At 44.0% G+C, this 20748-nt stretch overlaps 1 protein-coding gene across 1 annotated transcript in view; it reads left to right on the top strand.

Annotated features, from left to right (window-relative positions):
• Positions 1-20748, top strand: part of LOC311130076 (heparan-sulfate 6-O-sulfotransferase 3-B-like) — a gene marked incomplete at its 3' end in the record, with an annotated part of 128838 nt that overhangs the window by 1285 nt on the left and 106805 nt on the right. The gene's annotated exons all lie outside the window — the stretch shown is intronic.

The raw sequence follows: 20748 nt of genomic DNA, 5'->3' as shown, positions 1-20748 counted from the left end.
GTCCACCATAATCCGAAGATTTAGAGAAGAGAACAGGTAATTACCTTTTTTTGACATTATAGTACAGTATGTAAATGTTGACAGCAATTACTGTATGACATACTATATACTGTACCACAGTATACTGTAAGTGAATATATGTTTCAGTACATCACTGTACCAATGTACTGTAGTATTGTAATGGAGGGTTGGTCTAACTGTTTGTAGGCCTAGTATTCCATGTATATTTTTTGTAACTCCATGTTCTCTTTTTGTAGAATTGAAAGACTGCCACATAGGGGTGGGAGGACAGGTATGTTCTCCCCACACCAAGAGACCCTAATTGTTGATATGGTCCGTGAGAACAATGCCATTAAACTGAGCGAAATTCAGCAGAAGATCATTGAGGACCATTTACATTTTGAGGGTATCAACAGTGTCAGCCTCTCTACCCACCATCATGCCAACCTGGGGCCCTACAACACTCACCAGCTCCTCATTTTCCTCAATCACATGCGAGATGCTTTGTTAGGGCAGCAGGATGAGCATCCCATCTATGTTGTTGTTTGGGACAATGTGAGTTTTCACAGAGCCCTCCAGGTTAGAGAGTGGTACAATATGAACCAAGGTTTTATCAATCTTTGCCTTCCACCGTACTCCCCTTTCCTAAACCCCATTGAGGAATTCTTCTCCTCATGGCGGTGGAAGGTATATGAACGCCAACCTTACACCAGGGTAAATCTCCTGCAAGCCATGGGACTTGCCTGTGGTGACATAGGTGTGGAGGCATGCCAAGCCTGGATACGGCATGCCAGGGTTTTTTTCCCCCGTTGCCTGGCCAGACAAAATGTGGCCTATGATGTGGATGAAGTCCTGTGGCCTGACCCAGTACGGAGACATGATGCTGTGGCTGAGTAATGCACTTATTTGTATATTTTTGTACTTTATTTTTACATGGGCTTACTGTACACAAGTGGCAAACGCATAAGATTTCTGTTTGTTTTTACAAGTGCTACATGTAAATGCACAATATTTCTGTTTTGTCTTTTTGTACAAGTGCTAAATGCACAGTTTTTTTTTGTTTTGCAACATGCATTTAGCCTACAGTGAACAATAAACGTTTATTTCTCCAGCTTCATGTACTGAGCATTGTGTTTTCTATTTTTCTACGTAGTGTTTAGTGACTGTTCAGTAGTGTTTTTTATTTTGATTGACTCGGGGCACGATTTGACAACATAGTTCAGTTTTGAGCACAGATTGAACTGTTTTGAGGTGAAAGTTTGGTTTTGCAAGAAGAGTCTGAGGTTTTGTGAATGTCGCTTGAAAATTGGGTTTTGTGTTTACAGTTAAGAGAAAAGGAGAGCAGCTTTCAAGAAATGTGTCTTAGCAATCGAGAAAAACTGTAAACCTTGAACTCCGAGACTATGAACTGTAATACAAAACAGGCATCTGAAGTTACCTGAGACAACACTGAGTTGTTGGTGATGGTGTACAGGTCTCAGGGATAGAGACAGTCTGGACCAGTTAACCGGGAGATTGTAAATGCAGCTGGTGGCAATCAATCACTCTCTGCACAGACAGATAGTGCTGCAGAAGACATGGATGTGATAGAAACCTGATGAGTTGTGTCAGACAGAGTGGAATGTGTAAATCAATAAAGGTGTTACCAATAAAACGGGCATCCCTGCAATAACAATTAACTGAACCATAAAATTGTGCCACTGCAAGGAATTTGGCGATGCTTGCTATATCCTCAGAAGTGTCAAGTAAGTGCTTTCTGTTTGATCTGCTCGTCACTTTCCCTTGAACTCGTCTGAAAACATCACAGGGTGCAAGGTAAGGAAGGGTGGGAAAAGTCACATGAAGTTCATCCGTCGTTCGTGTGAGGAGGCTTCACTCTCCTTCACCGCTATGAAAAGATAGCATGGACATTGATGTAGAACATACAGTTGAAGTCGGAAGTTTACATACACCTTAGCCAAATATATTTAAACTCAGTTTTTCGCAATTCCTGACATTTAATCCTAGTAAAGATTCCCTGTCTTAGGTCAGTTAGGATCACCACTTTATTTTAAGAATGTGAAATGTCAGAATAATAGTAGAGAAAATGATTTATTTCAGCTTTTATTTCTTACATCACATTCCCAGTGGGTCAGAAGTTTACATACACTAAATTAGTATTTGGTAGCATTGCCTTTAAATTGTTTAACTTGGGTCAAACGTTTCGGGCAGCCTTCCACAAGCTTCCCACAATAAGTTGGGTGAATTTTGGCCCATTCCTCCTGACAGAGCTGGTGTATCATGTTTGTAGGCCTCCTTGCTCGCACACGCTTTTTCAGTTCTGCCCACAAATGTTCTATAGGATTGAGGTCAGGGCTTTGTGATGGCCACTCCAATACCTTGACTTTGTTGTCCTTAAGCCATTTTGCCACAACTTTGGAAGAATGCTTGGGGTCATTGTCCATTTGGAAGACCCATTTGCGACCAAGCTTTAGCTTCCTGACTGATGTCTTGAGATGTTGCTTCAATATATCCACAAAATTTTCCTTCCTCATGATGCCATCTATTTTTACCACAAGGAAAAGTTATAAGATAAATAACTGCCTTAGTGGAGCACGTAATAACACCTTTGATTGGGATCTGTTTCCCTGTTTGGGGGTGTTTGAAGGATCTACATTTGTAAGTGCTTTTGCATTGAGTGCAGCCGTTACACTTGTAGTTTCCATCCGGTAGATGCGCAAATAGACGTTGTGCAGGGATATTTAGGGGTGGTAAATCAGAGTTTACCAATTGATCTCTGAGATTTCTGCCCCGCGAGAATACAACCAAGGGAGGGCCTGAAAACACATTACCAATACTGTCATCGGATCTTAGAATGTGCCAATGTTTGTGAACGATTCCCTTAATTTGTTCAGAGCACTTTGAATAGCGTGTTGTTAGAACGCAAGAATGATTATTTTTACGAGACTGTCCTTGAAAGAGATCAGGTCTCGATTTGTTTTGAATTTTCTCAATGGCAGTATTAATCTGACCATTTTTGTACCCCCTCTCCTTGAATATTCTTTGCGTCTCAGCCATATTACGGTCGAAATCTGATTGTTTTTTACAAATTCTTTTGATTCGACAGAATTGGCTGTAAGGCAAACTGTTTTTCAAGGGAAGTGGGTGACAGCTATCAGCCCTCAACAAACTGTTACATTCAGTAAGTTTCCTGTAAAGATCAGTGTATAGAACATGATCCTCACTCAAAATCAGAAGATCAAGGAAACTGATTTGACGTGTGTCGGATTGCATAGTAAATCTCAGGTGCTCAGAACAAGAGTTAAGAAAAGCACGGAATGCCTGGAGCTGTTTAGAATCACCCCTCCATAGAACAAAAATATCATCAATGTACCGTTTCCAAATAATAATGTTAGGCAAGAAAACATTTTTTAGAGGATTGAAAATTGACTGTTTCTCAATGTAACCCACATACAAATTAGCATAGTTAGGAGCCATAGGGGATCCCATAGCAGTACCCTTCATCTGAATAAAGAAATCACTTAGAAACATAAAGTAGTTGTGTGTGAGTACTATTTCAGCCAATGTTATAATGCATGCACTGGAAGGTAGTTCATTAGGGTCACGTTGCAGAAGAAAATGTTCCATGGCTTCAATACCGCTCTCGTGTGGAATATTAGTGTATAACGACTCAACATCAAAAGTAACTAACAAGGTATTATCAGGGAGAGGATCAAGAGATTCAACAATAGAGATCATACTGCTGGTGTCCTTTACAAAGGAGGGGAGCTGTTCTGCGAGAGGTCTAATAAAAGAGTCAACATAGGTCGATAAAGGGGCTGTTACTGCATCAATGCCTGCTACAATAGGGTGCCCTGGAGGTTTTGTAACATTCTTGTGTAATTTCGGCAATTTTAGGGTGTTGAATAGCCAAAAAATCTTGTTCTTTTTTGGTGATTTGACCAGAACTTAAATACCCATCTAGGACAGAACAGATAGTGTTCTGAAATTGGGAAGTGGGGTCACTTCTGAGTTTCTTGTAAAAGGTGTTGTCAAGCAGTTGTCTGTGACACTCATTTACATAAACTGTCCTATCCATGAGTACAACTGACCCACCCTTATCAGCAGGGCGGGTAAGAACTGACGTATCGGATTGTAAATCAAGCAAAGCTTGTTTTTCATCCTTGGGTAAATTTTGAAAAGATATGTACTTCTGTTTGTTCTTAAGGAGATTACCAACATCTTTTTCAACGAGTCTGCAATACGTCTCAATAGAGTGATTGCGATTCGCTGGAGGTACAAAATAACTCTTACTTCTGAAAGTGTTGGAGTATGTGCAGGTGAGCCACCTACATGTTCAGTTGAAATATCATGATTAGGGGAGCTGAAGTATTCCTTTAAACAGATGTTTCAAAAAAACTTAAACATGTCTACATTAACATCGAAATCGTTGCACTGAGTTGTAGGCACAAAAGATAACCCTTTATTAAGTAAGGAGACATGGGCAGGACTCAATATCTTGCTTGATAAATTAAAGACACTCAGTCCCGTGGGTTCTGGGACCGTGTGAACGGCCCCCTCTGCCTCTGGTTGTCGTTTCTTCTTACCCCGTCGTGTACGGCATCTCGTCGGTACACGTGACCGCGGCCACCTCCGCGCTTCCGTCGGCCCAGTCTCTCATTGGATAAAAAACGGGCACTGGAAGCGGATGAGGCACTGGTTGTAGAGCGTTATTTATTGCATCTGAGCTCCTACAGTGTGTGGCTTTCCTTTTCTTTTCATAGATACTTTTGTACCTGTTTCCTCCAGCATCTTCACAATGTCCTTTGCTGTTGTTCTGGAATTGATTTGCACTTTTCGCACCAAAGTACGTTCATCTCTAGGAGACAGAACGCGTCTCCTTCTGGAGCGGTATGACGGCAGCGTGGTCCCATGGTGTTTATACTTGCGTACTATTGTTTGCACAGATGAACGTGGTACCTTCAGGCATTTGGAAATTGCTCCCAAGGATGAACTAGACTTGTGGAGGTCTACAATTTTTATTTTGAGGTCTTGGCTGATTTCTTTTGATTTTCCCATGATGTCAAGCAAAGAGGCCATGAGTTTGAAAGTAGGTCTTGAAATACATCCACAGGTACACCTCCAATTGACTAAAATAATGTCAAATAGCCTATCAGAAGCTTGTAAAGCCATGACATAATTTTCTGGAATTTTCCAAGCTGTTTAAAGGCACAGTCAACTTAGTGTATGTAAACTTCTGACCCACTGGAATTGTGATACAGTAAATTATAAGTGAAATAATCTGTCTGTAAACTATTGTTGGAAACATTACTTGTGTTATGCACAAAGTAGATGTCCTAACCGACATGCCAAAACTATAGTTTGTTAACAAGACATTTGTGGAGTGGTTAAAAAACAAGTTTTAATGACTCCAACCTAAGTGTATGTAAACTTCCGACTTCAACTGTAACTCTCAGTTATAAGACAGACATTTCAAAACATACAGTGCATTCAGAAAGTATTCAGACCCCTTGACTTTTTTCACATTTTGTTTTTACTTTTCAGACATTTCAGATATTCTGTTTTGCAATGTATGAATGTGTTATTCAATGCGTTTCTACAGGCTAATAGCAGTAAGGCCAAATTCAATGGTTCATTAAAAAAAGTATATATATACACTACTGTTCAAAAGTTTGGGTCACTTAGAAATATTCTTGTTTTCTAAAGAAAAGCAAATTATTTGTCCATTAAAATAACATTAAATTGATCAGAAATACAGTGTAGACATTGTTAATGTTGTAAAGGGCTATCGTAACGGCTGATTTTTAATGGAATATCTACATGGGCGTACAAGGCCCATTATCAGCAACCATCAGTCCTGTGTTCCAATGGCACGTTGTGTTTGATCATCCAAGTTTATCATTTTAAAAGGCTAATTGATCATTAGAAAACCCTTTTGCAATTATTTTAGCACAGCTGAAAACTGTTGTGCTGATTAAAGAAGCAATAAGACTGGCCTTCTTGAGACTAGTTGAGTATCTGGAGCATCAGCAATTGTGGGTTCGATTACAGGCTCCAAATGGCCAGAAACAAATAACTTTCTTCTGAAACTCGTCAGTCTATTCTTGTTCTGAGAAATGAAGGTTATTCCTTGCGATAAATTGCCAAGAAACTGAAGATCTCGTACAACGCTGTGTAGTACTCCCTTCACAGAACAGCGCAAACTGGCTATAACCAGAATAGAAAGAGGAGTGGGAGGCCCCGGTGCACAACTGAGCAAGAGGACAAATACATTAGAGCGTCTAGTTTGAGAAACAGACGCCTCACAGGTCCTCAACTGGCAGCTTCATTAAATAGTACCCGCAAAAAAACACACGTCTCAACGTCAACAGTGAAGAGGCGACTCCGGGATACTGACCTTCTAGGCAGAGTTGCAAAGAAAAAGCCATATCAAAATATTAAAATGGGCAAAAGAACACAAACACTAGACAGAGGAAGATTGGAAAAAAGTGTTGTGGACAGACAAATTTAAGTTTGAGGTGTCCGGATCACAAAGAATAACATTTGTGAGACGCAGACCAAATGAAAAATTGGGAGATTTGTACAGGGTAAAATGTATCTTGAAGAAGGAAGGCTATCACTCCATTTTGCAACGCCATGCCATACCCTGTGGACGGCGCTTGATTGTAGACAATTTCCTCCTACAACAGGACAATGACACAAAGCACAGCTCCAAACTATGCAATAACTATTTAGGGAAGAAGCAGTCAGCTGGTATTCTGTCTATAATGGAGTGGCCAGCACAGTCAACGGATCTCAACCCTATTGAGCTGTTGTGGGAGCAGCTTGACCGTATGGTACGTAAGAAGTGCCCATCAAGGCAATCCAACTTGTGGGAGGTGCTTCAGGAAGCATGGGGTGAAATCTCTTCAGATTACCTTAACAAAATGACAACTAGAATGCCAAAGGTCTGAAAGGCTGTAATTGCTGCAAATGGATACTTTTTTAACGAAAGCAAAGTTTGAAGGATACAATTATTATTTCAATTAAAAATCATTATTTCTAACCTTGTCAATGACTACATTTCCAATGCATTTTGCTATATTTCCTATTCAAACTCATTTCATTTTATGTTTTTATGGAAAACAAGGACATTTCTAAATGACCCCAAACGTTTGACCGGTAGTGTATCTTGAAAGACTTTGGTTGCAAGCAGGACACCGACATTATCTTATCCGCTGTCCTCTCTCAGCAGGCAGTTAACCTAAAAGCACCCTGTTATGCAGGCTGCAAGCCTCTCTGCCTCAAGCATAGCCTCATTATGTCCCTCTGTATTTACATTTAAGTCATTTAGCAGACACTCTTATCCAGAGCGACTTACAGTTAGTGAGTGCATACATTTTTTTTTAAATACTGGAATCAAACCCACAACCCTGGCGTTGCAAATGCCATGCTCTACCAACTGAGCTACATCCCTCCCCTACCCTGGGCCAATTGTGCACCACCCCATGGGTCTCCCGGTCGCGGCCAGCTACAACAGATTCGAACCAGGATCTCTAGTGGCACAGCTAGCACTGCGATGCAATGCAATGCCTTAGACCACTGCGCCACTCGGAGGACAAGATCCTTACTTTTATTTCCTGGTATTAAAGCCCACTGCAAATAGTAGTTTTAGTAGTTTTTGAGTCTAGGCCAAATGCTACATAATTTCTGGAATCAAACCTTTTAGAATCAAGAAAAGTCAAATAATATTTTCTGAGTTTTTAAGTGATCCATCTTTTCATGTATTCACAGATTTGCAGGCAATTGTGTAGTATCAAAAATATAATTGTCCCCTGTCTCAACCCCCCTTACCACATTTCTTTTTTTACAGGGAACAATTGACTGTAGGTAAACGGCAAAAACGTCTACAACCATTTGATTATTTGTATTATGAGTTCTAAGATCCTCTGTACATGTATTATTGAGATTTGCATCTGCAGCCTTCATCCTTAAATCATTTGACATGAACGTGACCCACTGACTCTAAAAATGCCATAACTTGTCTGAACTGCGTCGAGTCAATGATGAATGTGATCTGTTATTCCAATGACAGCAGATATAATGTAATTTGCTCCAAATACCTACATATACAGTTCCTACAGAAAGTATTCACATCCTTTGACTTGAGATGTTGTGTCACTGGCCTACACACAATACCCAGTAATGTAAAAGTGGAATTATGTTTGTAGAAATTTTTGCTAATTAATAAAAAATGAAAAGCTGAAATATCCAACCCCTTTTTTATGGCAAGCCTAAATAAGTTCTGGAGTAAAAATGTGCTTAACAAGTCACATAACAAGTTGCATGGACTCACTATGTGTGCAATAATATTGATTAACATGATTTTTTTATGACTACCTCATCTCTGTACCCAACACATACAATTATCTGAAAGGTCCCTCAGTCGAGGAGTGAATTTCAAACACAGATTGAACTACAAAGACCAGGGAGGGTTTCTAATGACTCGCAAAGAAGGGCACCTATAAAAAAAAAAGCAGACATTGAATATCCCTTTGAGCATGGTGAAGTTATTAATTACACTTTGAATGGTGTATCAATACACCCAGTCACTACAAAGATGCAGGCATCCTTCCTAACTTAGTTACCGAAGAGGAAGGAAACTGCTCAAGGATTTCACCATGAGGCCAATGGTGACTTTTTGAAATAGTTACAGCGTTTAATGGCTGTGATAGGAGAAAACTAAGGATGGATCAACAACATTGTAGTTACTCCACAATACTAACCTAAATGAGAGTGAAAAGAAGGAAGCCTGTACAGAATACAAATATTCCAAAACATGCCTCCTGTTTGCAATAAGGCACTAAAGTAAAACTGCCAAAATGGGCAAGTCCAACACATCACTGAGTACCATTCTTCATATTGTTAAGCATAGTGGTGGCTGCATCATGTTATGGGTATGCTTGTAATCAGCAAGGACTGGGGAGTTTTTTAGGATAAAAATAAACGTAATAGAGCTAAGCACAGGCAAAGTCCTAGAGGAAAACCTGGTTCAGTCTGCTTTCCAACAGACACTGGGAGAAAAATTCACCTTTCAGCAGGACAATAACCTTTCCAGCAGACAATGTCTAGCAATGGTCAACAACCAACTTGACAGAGCTGTGCAAAGACTCACATCTGTAATCACTGCCAAAGGTGATTCAGGGGTGTGAATACTTATGTAAACTAGATATTTCTGTACATTCAATACATTTGCAAACATTTCTAAAAACATGTTTTCACTTTGTCATTACGTGGTATTGTGTGTAGATGGGTCAAACATATTTAATCCATTTTGAATTCAGGCTGTAACACAACAAAATGTTACATAAGCTAAGGGTATGAATACTTTCTGAAGGCACTGGGTGTCAAGGAATTATTGAATTATTGCTGCATTAATAATTCTTAAAGCTTTAATCCGAAAATCACAAGGCAGAATTGAATCAACCAAAACCCTCCAGAATCCCCATAAGAAGGGGTAAAGGCTAGCAGTAGTGATTATTTCGTTTTATTGGTTTTTCATCCCTATGGATGAGGGCAACCATCTCTGTCCACTCAGAGGTTTAAAGAGTTGGCCAGTGGGCAGCATCCTGCCATACACACACACACACACACACACACACACACACACCACTGGCGTAACGCAGTTTCTGATAATAATCGAATGTGTCAGGCAGAATCTGGTCAGGCAGAATGTGGTCAGGCAGAATGTGGTCAGGCAGAATGTGGTCAGGCAGAATATGGTCAGGCAGAATGTGGTCAGGCAGAATATGGTCAGGCAGAATGTGGTCAGGCAGAATGTGGTCAGGCAGAATGTGGTCAGGCAGAATGTGTCAGACAGACAGCCACTCACAAAGTAGACTACCAATCGCTGTCCATGATGCTGAAATTGCAACATGTCGATGATAGGCTTTCTATGGTGCCAGGGCTTAGCTTTGCTTTAGCTAATGGATGAATGTTTATTGGTAGGCCTATTTCTCAGGTTAAGCCTAACATTTAATGAAGCTATACACGGTGTCGAAATACTGCTATTTTTAAACTGCTAGCTGCTAGCAATAATGTAATTACTTTTTCAGTAATTAAAGTTGGAAATTCAAACATTGCAGATTGTCGAATACATTTTCGATACAACAGAATACTAATCAGCTACCAATTGATTTTTTTGCCTACCGTCTGTAAGCTGTTAGTGTCTTAACGACCGTTCCACAGGTGCATGTTCATTAACTGTTTGTGGTTCATTGAACAAGCATGGGAAACAGTGTTTAAACCCTTTCCAATGAAGATCTGTGAAGTTATTTGGATTTTCACGAATTATCTTTGAAAGACAGGGTCCTGAAAAGGGGACGTTTCTTTTTTTGCTGAGATTATTCCCCCCCCCCCCCCCCTTACCTGGAAGCAAAGCACCCCCACACGATAACACCTCCTCCTCAATGCTTTACGGTGGGAACTACACATGCGGAGATAATCCGTTCACCCACACCGCATCTCACAAAGACTTGGTGGTTGGAACCAAAAATCTCCAATTTGGACTCCAGACCAAAAGACAGATTTCCACCGGTCTGATGTCCATTGCTCATGTTTCTTGACCCAAGTAGTGGTTAGTAGTGGTTTCTTTGCAGCAATTCGACCATGAAGGCCTGATTCACACAGTCCCCTCTGAACAGTTGATTTTTGGAGATGTGTCTGTGACTTGAACTCTGTGAAGCATTTATTTGGGCTCCAATTTCTGAGGCTGGTAACTCTAATGAACATCTCCTCTGCAGCAGAGGTAACTCTGGGTCTTCCATTCCTGTGGCGGTCATCATGAGATCCAGTTTCATTATAGCGCTTGATGGTTTTTGCGACTGCACTTGAAGAAACGTTCAAAGTTCTTGAAATGTTCCATATTGACTGACCTTCATATCTTAAAGTAATGATGGACTGTCGTTTTTCTTTGCGCATTTGAGCTGTTCTTGGCATAATATGGACTTGGTCTTTTACCAAATAGGGCTATCTTCTGTATACCCCCCTACCTTGTCACAACACAACTGATTGGCTCAAATGCATTAAGAAGGAAATAAATTCTACAAATTAACTTTCAACAAGGCACACCTGTTAATTGAAATGCATTCCAGGTGACTACCTCATGAAGCTGGTTGAGAGAATGCCAAGAGTGTGCAAAGCTGTCATCAAGGCATAGGGTGGCTATTTGAATAATCTCAAATTTATAATATATTTTGATTTGTTTAACACTTTTTTTGGTTACTACATGATTCCATAAGTGTTATTTCATAGTTTTGATGTCTTCACTATTATTCTACAATGTAGAAAATAGTAAAAATAAAGAAAAACCCTTGAATGAGTAGATGTTCTAAAACTTTTGACCGGTAGTGTACATGTCTACTTTAGATATCGAAGAATCTTGTGGATAGGCTACAATGTTTTTGAATAACTATTGAACTGTATAGGAAGACCGTAACAGTAGTCTCCCTCATGTACCGAAACATTATCCAAAAGCATTGAAACACCTTCTGCTTTCTTCCTCGGATTCCCCTCTCCGGTCCTCTATCTGATCACCTTCTGCAGGAGACAGGCCTCTGTCTGTTAGACTTTCTGCTCCACTCCGTCATCATAACCTTTTTCTTTTCAGAATTATCTGGTCTGAGTTGTGAAGATTAGAAGTACCAAAACAAAAGGATCCTCAACAACAACTCTGCTTTCTTTCTCATGGATAGAAGGAAAACCAACTGACGCCTTTTCATGCACCAAACGAACACTCGGAATCAGCTTTTTTCATGAACATGAAGAGACCCAACATCATTACATTATTGCTCTCAAAACAATGTCAGATGGTGTTATTTTCAGCTGGAATGGAGCACGGTGTGATTTTCACACACCACCCCTGAAAACTGAGAGTGTGTGAGCACAGGGTGCTCAAGTCACCTTATTTACTAACCAGAGAGAGAGAGAGTGGGAGAGAGAGAGAAACAGAGAGAGAGCGAGAGCGAGAGAGAGGAACCGAGAGCAACAGAGAGAGTGTGAGAGAGAGAAACAGAAAGAGAGTGAGAACGAGAGAGTGTGAGAGAGACAGACAGACAGAGAGAGAGAGAGAGAGAGAGAGAGAGAGAGAGAGAGAGAGAGAGAGAGAGAGAGCAGAGAGAGAGAGAGAGATAGAGAGAGAGAGAAAAAAGAGAAACAGAAAGGGGTGACTGTTGTTTCTGCCACTGCTTCTGATTATCCAGCAGACTCTCTGTCCTTGCATTAATTATTGACAACGTTGCTGCAAACTTAGTGAAATGGTAAATCAAAGCCCGCTCGGCCAGATGACTTTGTCATGCAAAGTAGAAAGCCTCATGCTGTCTCATTGATTTACCAAATTAATACAAAGTTAATTACAGTCTTTAATGATTGTTTTCATCTCATTTGATAGAATGACATTCAATGTTTGACTTTGTCAGCATCTTCATCGGCTTGTTGCAGCCTGCAGTTGTTGGACACGACTGTTGATATCAGCAAGAACAATCCATTTCTCTGACCTGTAAAAAAGATAAACTCTGTTTAGCAGTCGTCTTGACATTTAACAAATAATTGGCATAGCTGTGGAAAAATAAGTAGATTGAATTTCTATATCCCCATCTTAAATCTGCTTAAGATTCAATTATTAAAGAATTAGTGCATTTGATTTTAGCTGCAGTGCTTCCCGTCATCCCTTCTCTTTTACATTTTAAAGCTGAACCATTAAACCTTACTATTTTCTATTTATTTATTTATTGCATTTTCATATGTGAAAATCACGTTTTCACATGTGAAATGGCTATTTTCACATTGAGCTTAAATTTCACATGTGAAACCATATTTTCACATGTATAAAGTTTAGAGTTACGCCACCTTTTCACCTCATATATGGAATTGCAAGTTCACATGTGAAAAACATTAACATGTGACAATCACATTTGCAGTTTCACATGTAAGAAAAGTCCACATGTGTAAATCTCACTTGCAAGTTCACATGAGGGGGTGAAATGGTGTTATTCTCTTCACATGTGAAAAGGTGGTGTGAATCTATTGCAGTAGCAATGTTTCCACATGTGGAATTGCAATGGTTGTAATACCATTCTGTTAAATTAAAAGGTTACTTAGCCTAACTGAGTATAATAATTTAAAGTGTGTTAAAAATAATTGTTTCTTATTTCTGTGCCATCCAATCCACTATTATTGTATTCCTCCCATGGTGTTCAATTGAGATACATTTATACGCGCTTCCACTAGGTAGAGGCATTCGGAGTGTTATTACTGCAGGCGCGCGCCTTTCTTTTTCGTACATTGGTCCGTGACGTGAACAGAACAGAGAAGCTAGCTCTCCCTGTCTCCTTTTTTTTTATTATCCTGTTTTCCGATTTGTACGCATCGTTATGTTTTCAGAATCTAGAGATAACGTGTTTAAATAAACTGTGTTGAGTTTTCTGGTAATTTTGAGAGAGTGCTAAATGAGTGAGATTGTCCCATTTATTTGAGAGTATCCAAGCTAAGTAGCTAGCTAGCTAACTCACTTTTGTATGCAAAGTCAATGAGAAGATTTATAACAGAAATAAAAGATCATCCAATTTTTTTTTTTTTTCCGTTATAAATGTTTTGGCTCTTAAATTATTACATTTTCTTTTACAAACAAGGGCTCATATTGAGTGTATTTGCATGTGTACATATGAACCATGCTAATGATATGTATTTTAGAAGGTATTTTTTTATGACATTTGTATTTAATGGTCTTATGATAACCGCTAGCTAGCTTAGTGATAGGCGATAGCTAGCCTTCCATAGCTAGCTATTTTTTGCTTCTGTTATTGTTAGCTGTCCATTGTTTTTTATTAAATGTAATAGACACACCTAAAAGGGAATTTTATGTATTTGAAAATGTGTGAATGTGCTTGCTTTTGGAATGATTGAGATGATTTTGAATAAGGGCTGTCAGAGCTAACTTTTTGTAATTTTGTGCAACAATTTTTTTAAATTGCATTGTTGATCGCATTTGATTAATTGATCGCATTGATTAATCGCAATGTGGAAAGCATTGAAAATATACTCAAAACAGCCAAAGTGCATAAACTATAGACCTAAAAACAACAATGCGATTTCAAAAAAGGTTAAAAACAGCAGGACTCCTGCTCTGCTCTTTTTTGAGGAGGGGGTCAAAATATGGGCACCCCTTCACGAGATACTTTGATTCTAGTCTTAAGCCCAGGTGTCTGTGTGCACGTGTATGACGAGTACTGAGGATACGAAGAGGCAGGACGCAGACACGGGAATCAACAATGTAAAGGTTTACTTAACACTGAGCAAGAGGACAACAAAGAGCGAGTACACGACAAGACGACAAGACATCGTTTCGAACACGGTCCGAGAGTCCATAATGCCGGAAGACCTGTTGGAACAGGACCTCAGCGACCTGGAGAGCAGAAGGAAGACCAGTTAGTGGCAAAAAACGGCATGATTTGGAGAACCGATCTACGACCACCAGGACTGTGGTGAAGCCGTCAGAACGTGGGAGGTTGGTGACAAAGTCTATGGACAGGTGTGACCAAGGTCGCTGAGGCACTGGGAGAGGAACTAGTTTGGCTGCTGGGGCATTCCGAGGTGTCTTCGTTTGGGCAAATACAGAACAGGAGTTGATATAGCGGGAGACATCAGTAGCCAAGGTGGGCCACCAGTATTTTTGTGAGAGAGAATGTAGGGTGCGCGTAATACCGGAGTGTCCTGCCATAAGGGTGGTGTGCACCCAGATCAGCAGGTGGTCAGGGACCCTGGTGGGTATATACATGCGCCATGGAGGGTCGTTGTCAGGTGCTGGGTCCTCCTGAGCCGCCAGGCGGATGTCTTCGTCCACATCCCAAACGACAGGTGCCACGATGAGAGACGGAGGCAGGATAGGACCCCCCAGATCCTTCCTTTCTTCAGTATGGTGCATCCTGGAGAGTGCGTCGGCTTCCACATTCTGGGATCCTGGGCGGTAGGACAGAATCAACTGAAAGCGAGTAAGAAATTGGGCCCACCTGGCTTGACGAGAGTTCATCCGTTTCGCTGCCCGTATGTGTTCCAAATTTCGGTGATCAGTGAGAATCCTGAACGGATGGACTGCGCCCTCCAGCCAGTGTCTCCATTTCTCCAGAGCGAGGACCACCGCCAACAGCTCCCTGTCTCCAACTCCATAGTTTCTCTCTGCAGGGGTAAGCTTTTTCGAGAAAAAGGCACAGGGATACATTTTCTCTGGCTTACCTTGCCGCAGGGAGAGGACCCCACCCACACCCTCCTCAGATGCGTCCACCTCCAGGATGAAAGGACAAGCTGGATCTGGGTGTTTTAGGGGGGGGCGCTGTGGTGAACCTCTCCTTCAGCCTCTTAAAGGCAGCGTCAGCCTCAGGGTTCCAGGCCAGCTTCTGAGGCCCCCCCTAAGGAGAGAGGTGAGTGGGGCGGCTATGGAGCTGAAGGACCTGATGAAACGCCGGTAGAAATTTGCGAAGCCCAGGAAGCTCTGTAGGCCCTTGATGGTGGTGGGAATTGGCCATGACCTGACGGCGTCCGTCTTCACTCTTTCCATGAACGTGAGGACTGATCCTTTATTCCAGAAAGGAGATGGCCTGTTGGTGGAATTCGCATTTCTCCCCCTTCACCAACAGGCTGTGTTCACGGAGGCGGAGTAGGACCGCTCTGACGTGCTCCTCGAACGTAGCCGAGTAGATCAGGATATTGTCGATGTACACCACCACCTGTCTACTCAGCATGTCTCGGAACATGTCATTGACGAAGGACTGGAACACGGAAGGTGCGTTGGCGAGGCCGTTAGGCATGACACATTATTCATAGTGGCCTGAGGTAGTGCTGAATGCCGTCTTCCACTCGTCTTCTTCCCAGATTCAGATCAGGTTGTAGGCACTCCTCAGGTCCAACTTGGTAAAGTACTGGGCCCCTCGTAGCTGCTCGATGGCCAACGGAACCAGAGGGAGGGAGTACCGGTACTTGGTGGTGACTGCGTTCAGCCCCCAGTAGTCAATGCACGGTCTCAGTCCTCCGTCTTTTTTGGCCACGAAGAAGAAGCTGGCGAAGGCAGGAGAGGTAGAGAATCTGATGAACCCCTGTTTCAGGGTCTCCGCCACATACTTTTCCGTGGCCTCAGTCTCCGCTATGGAAAGGGAGTAAATGCGACTCTTCGGGGGGTGTTGTCCCTACAGCAGGTCAATGTCGCAGTCCCAGGGCCTGTGAGGAGGGAGACACTTAGCCTTGGAGGCAGAGAAGACATCGGAGAGATCTGCGTACTCACGTGGAATGTTGGGCTGGAGTGCGGCCTCCGGGCTCTCCACTGACGTGGAACAACAAACCACTGGCAGGCAGGTTCTCCGGCATGAGGGGGACCAGGCTGTGATCCTCTTGGTGATCCAATTGATGGTGGGATTGTGTAGTCTGAGCTAGGTCAATCCCAAGACGATCCGGTGAAGGGGTGACGTGACGATGTGGAATGACAGCTCCTCGTAGTGCTCTGGTAGTGTGGGAATGGTGATGGTGATGGGGAGAGTGACGTGCATAATGGTGCCTGATCCAAGTGGTTTATTATCCAGCGAGGTGACGTGTAGTGGAGAAGGCAGTGGCATGGTGGGCAACCCCCATTCAGAGACCAGCTCACTATCTATAAGGTTCCCCGCTGATCCGGAATCTATCATTGCCGTGGAAAGCAAAGAGAAGGAAGAACCATTAGCCGTTAGGGGAACTAAAAACAATGGTTTGGTGACAGGTGATGACGGAACACTCACGGAGCGGCAACGGGAGTAATACCGCCTAGATAGAGAGCCGCCAGGAGATCTATGGTCCGTGGTGGTGTAGGGGGTGCTGCCCACCTCGATGGGTGAGGACTCAGAGGCAGGGCGGCTTCCATAGCTCAGATGGGGTGAGCGTCAAGGCTCCAGGAGCTGTTGGGAATGCTGTCCAAGACGAATGGACGTGGCGATGAGGGTATCAAGTTCCATCTCGTCGTCCCAACATGCGAGTTCCTTCATGGTGTCCTCCCGTAAGCCTCTCCTGAAGGCCGTGCGCAGAGCACGCTCATTCCAGCCGCCACCGTGCGAAATCTCAGGGCGAACTCGCAGGCGGCCCTCTTCCTGTTGTAGCCAGGGTGGACGCTCACCCCCGTCCTTTCCCTCCGTGGGATGATCGAACACCGCCCTGAACCGAGCGAGGAAGGTGGAGTAGGGAAGCGCCGCGGCCTCACCTCCTTCCCAGACTGCCGTGGCCCAATCCACCGCCTTTCCCTTCTGTAGCGAAATCACCAGCGCTATCCTGGGTTGGTCCGATGGAGATGCCCCACACTGACGTGCCACATTCAGTGAAACCTGTAGCAGGAAGCTGTTTTCCCGTCATAGCGCTCCGGCAGGGCGAGGGGTCCCTCAGAAGTTGGTGAAAGCCCGGGAGAAGGTGGACTGGGTACACTCGCCGCTCCCTGAGGTGGAACCGGAGCGATGGTCAGTTTATGCAGCATTTGGAGCACTTCCTGCATTGCGGCGTTCAGCTGAGCAATCTGCTGCTGGTGCTGGTCAAGGCGCTGGGAAACTCCAGGAGGATTACCTGCTGCATCCATCTTCGTGATTGGTGTGGGATTCTGTGACGAGTACTGAGGATACGAAGAGGCAGGATGCAGACGCAGGAATCAACAATGTAAAGGTTTACTTAACACTGAGCAAGAGAACAACAAAGAGCGAGTACATGACATGACACTAACAATCACACACAACACAACACTGAACAGTCCAGGGCTATATAGGGGTGGCGATGAGATGATGAGGTGCAGGTGCGCTGGACGGGATTAGGGTGCGTTGGGTTTCCATTCCGGTGTTGCCAAGGTGGTGCGCTCAGACCAGTGACTCAGTAGACCGGCGAATCAGAGCGCCGGAGGGGAGCAATGGGAGGAGACGTGACAACGTGTGCGTATATGTGTGTATGACTGTGTGTGTATGAGCAGTGTGTCATAGTACTGTTGGGCTCCATGGTGCGTACAGCATGGTAAATGATGCTCCTGCATTTCCCCCCCGAACAATTTAGAAAATAATAGATTCACAACCTCACAACCATTTCCAGGACAATCAGAGTAATGAGCGACCTGCAGCAGCAGTAATGGTCTGCAATTACTCACAGGGCACAGCGATGACACGTTCCTGCCCCACTCCTGGCTGAATAATACACCACATCATATTTTATTAATTATAGCCAATGCAGAGAGGGCTGCAATTACTGATTACACCTTAGATCAGATCACCCAGCCATGTCTGCGTGCCTCCACCTGTCCGTGGTATCACCCAGCCATGCCTGGCTGCCTCCACCTGTTCCTGGTATCACCCACTCATGTCTGCCTGCCTTCACATATCCCTGGTATCACCCAGCCATGCCTGGCTGCCTCCACCTGTCCCTGGTGTCACCCAGCCATGCCTGCCTGCCTCTGGTATCAACCAGCCATGTATGCCTGCCTCCACCTGTCCCTGGTATCACCCAGCCATGTCTGCCTGCCTCCACATATCCCTGGTATCACCCATCCATGTCTGCCTGCCTCCATTTGTCCACGGTGTCACCCATCCATGTCTGCCTGCCTGCCTCCACTTGTCCCCCAGTGCCTTGGTTGGCCAGTGTGTCACTAATGCTCTGTCACTGAGGTAGAGCTAACCCAAATGTACTGTCGTCTCTCATGTAATTTTTTTACATTTTAGTCATTTAGCAGACTTACAGTTAGTGAGTTCATAAACTTTTCATACTGGGCCCCCGTGGGAATCAAACCCACAACCCTGGAGTTGCAAGCGCCATGCTCTACCAACTGAGCTACAGGAGGCCCGTACATGTACATGATCAAAGCCAAGAAAACATGGTTGGACTTTAACATATTGGTGGATTAGTAAAGCCAAGAAAACATGATTGACCATTAACATATTGGTGGGTCAGTAAAGCCAAGAAAACATGGTTTGTCATTACTATATTGGTGGATTAGTAAAAGCAAGAAAACATTGTTGACCTTTAACATATTGGTGGATTATTAAAGCCAAGAAAACATGGTTGACCTTTAACATATTGGTGGATTATTAAAGCCAAGAAAACATTGTTGACCTTTAACATATTGGTGGATTAGTAAAGCCAAGAAAACATGGTTTGTGATTAAAATATTAATGGATTAGTAAAGGCAAGAAAAATGGTTACCTTTAACATTTTGGTGGATTAGTAATGGTTGAGTAGTTAATAGGAAGACTTATGTAAATAAATAATGTGATGTGTGTGATAGAAGGAGTCAGGCACAGGAGAGTAATACGCATCCAAAGAGTTTATTCAAAACTCAGGCACAGGGGAAATATCTACCCTGGCAACAACAAGGTAAGGGTAGCTCAACCGAGCTACACACAACTCACTAAAAAACAATCACCGACACAGACAAGAAAGCAGAGGGAACACTTATACAATTACTAATTGGGGATAAGGACCAGGTGTGTGTGTGATAATTAGACAAGACAAGTGGAGTGATGATAAATGGATCGGCAGCTGCTAGAAAGCCGGTGACGACAAATGCTGAAACCCGCCCAACAAAGGAGGGGAGACAGCCTCGGCGGAAGTCGTGACAGTACCCCCCCCCCCCCCTTGACGCGCGGCTCCAGCAGCACGCTGATCCCGGCCTCATGGACGGCCAGGAGGACGCGGAGCAGGGCGAGCCGGATGGCGACGATGGAAATCCCGTAACATGGAGGGATCGAGGATATCCCTCACCGGGACCCAGCACCATTCCTCCGGACCATACCCCTCCCACTCCACAAGGTACTGAAGGCCCCCCACCCGATGCCTCGAATCCAGGATGGAACGGACCGAGTACGCCGGGGCCCCCTCGATGTCCAGAGGAGGTGGAAGGACCTCCCGCACCTCAGACTCCTGGAGCGGACAAGCTACCACCGGCCTGAGGAGAGACACATGAAATGAGGGGTTAATACGGTAATCAGAGGGAAGTAATAACCTATATGTGACCTCGTTGACTCTCCTCAGGACTTTGAACGGCCCCACAAACCACGGGCTCAGCTTCCGGCAGGGCAGGCGGAGGGGCAGATTCCGGGTCAAGAGCCAGACCTGATCCCCCGGTACAAAGACGGGGGCCTCACTGCGGTGGCGGTCAGCGTTGGCGGTCAGCGTTGGCCTTCTGACGACGCACAGCGTGTTGGAGGTGAACGTGGGCAGCATCCCACGTCTCCTCCGCATGCCGAAACCAGTCATCCACTTCAGGAGCCTCAGTCTGGCTCTGGTGCCACGGTGCCAGAACCGGTTGGTAACCTAGAACACACTGGAAAGGCGTTAGGTTAGTGGATGAGTGGCGGAGAGAGTTCTGGGCATATTCTGCCCATGGCAAGAACACCAACCACTCCCCCGGCTGGTCCTGGCAGTAGGACCGCAGGAACCTACCCACGTCCTGATTTACCCGTTCTACCTGCCCATTACTCTCGGGGTGGAACCCAGAGGTCAGGCTGACCGAGACCCCCAGACGTTCCATGAACGCCTTCCAGACCTTGGACGTGAACTGGGGACCTCGGTCAGACACTATATCCTCTGGTACCCCGTAGTGCCGGAAGACGTGAGTAAACAGGCACTCCGCAGTCTGCAGGGCCATGGGGATACCAGGCAGAGGAAGGAGGCGGCAGGACTTTGAGAAGCGGAGCACAACGACCAGGATGGTGGTGTTACCTTGGGAGAGGG

This window comes from Coregonus lavaretus (genome assembly GCF_964263955.1).
Source record: "Coregonus lavaretus genome assembly, chromosome: 5".
Classification (NCBI taxonomy): domain Eukaryota; kingdom Metazoa; phylum Chordata; class Actinopteri; order Salmoniformes; family Salmonidae; genus Coregonus; species Coregonus lavaretus.
Note: the sequence above shows the minus strand (reverse complement) of the source record. Positions and strands in the feature narration are given on the sequence as shown.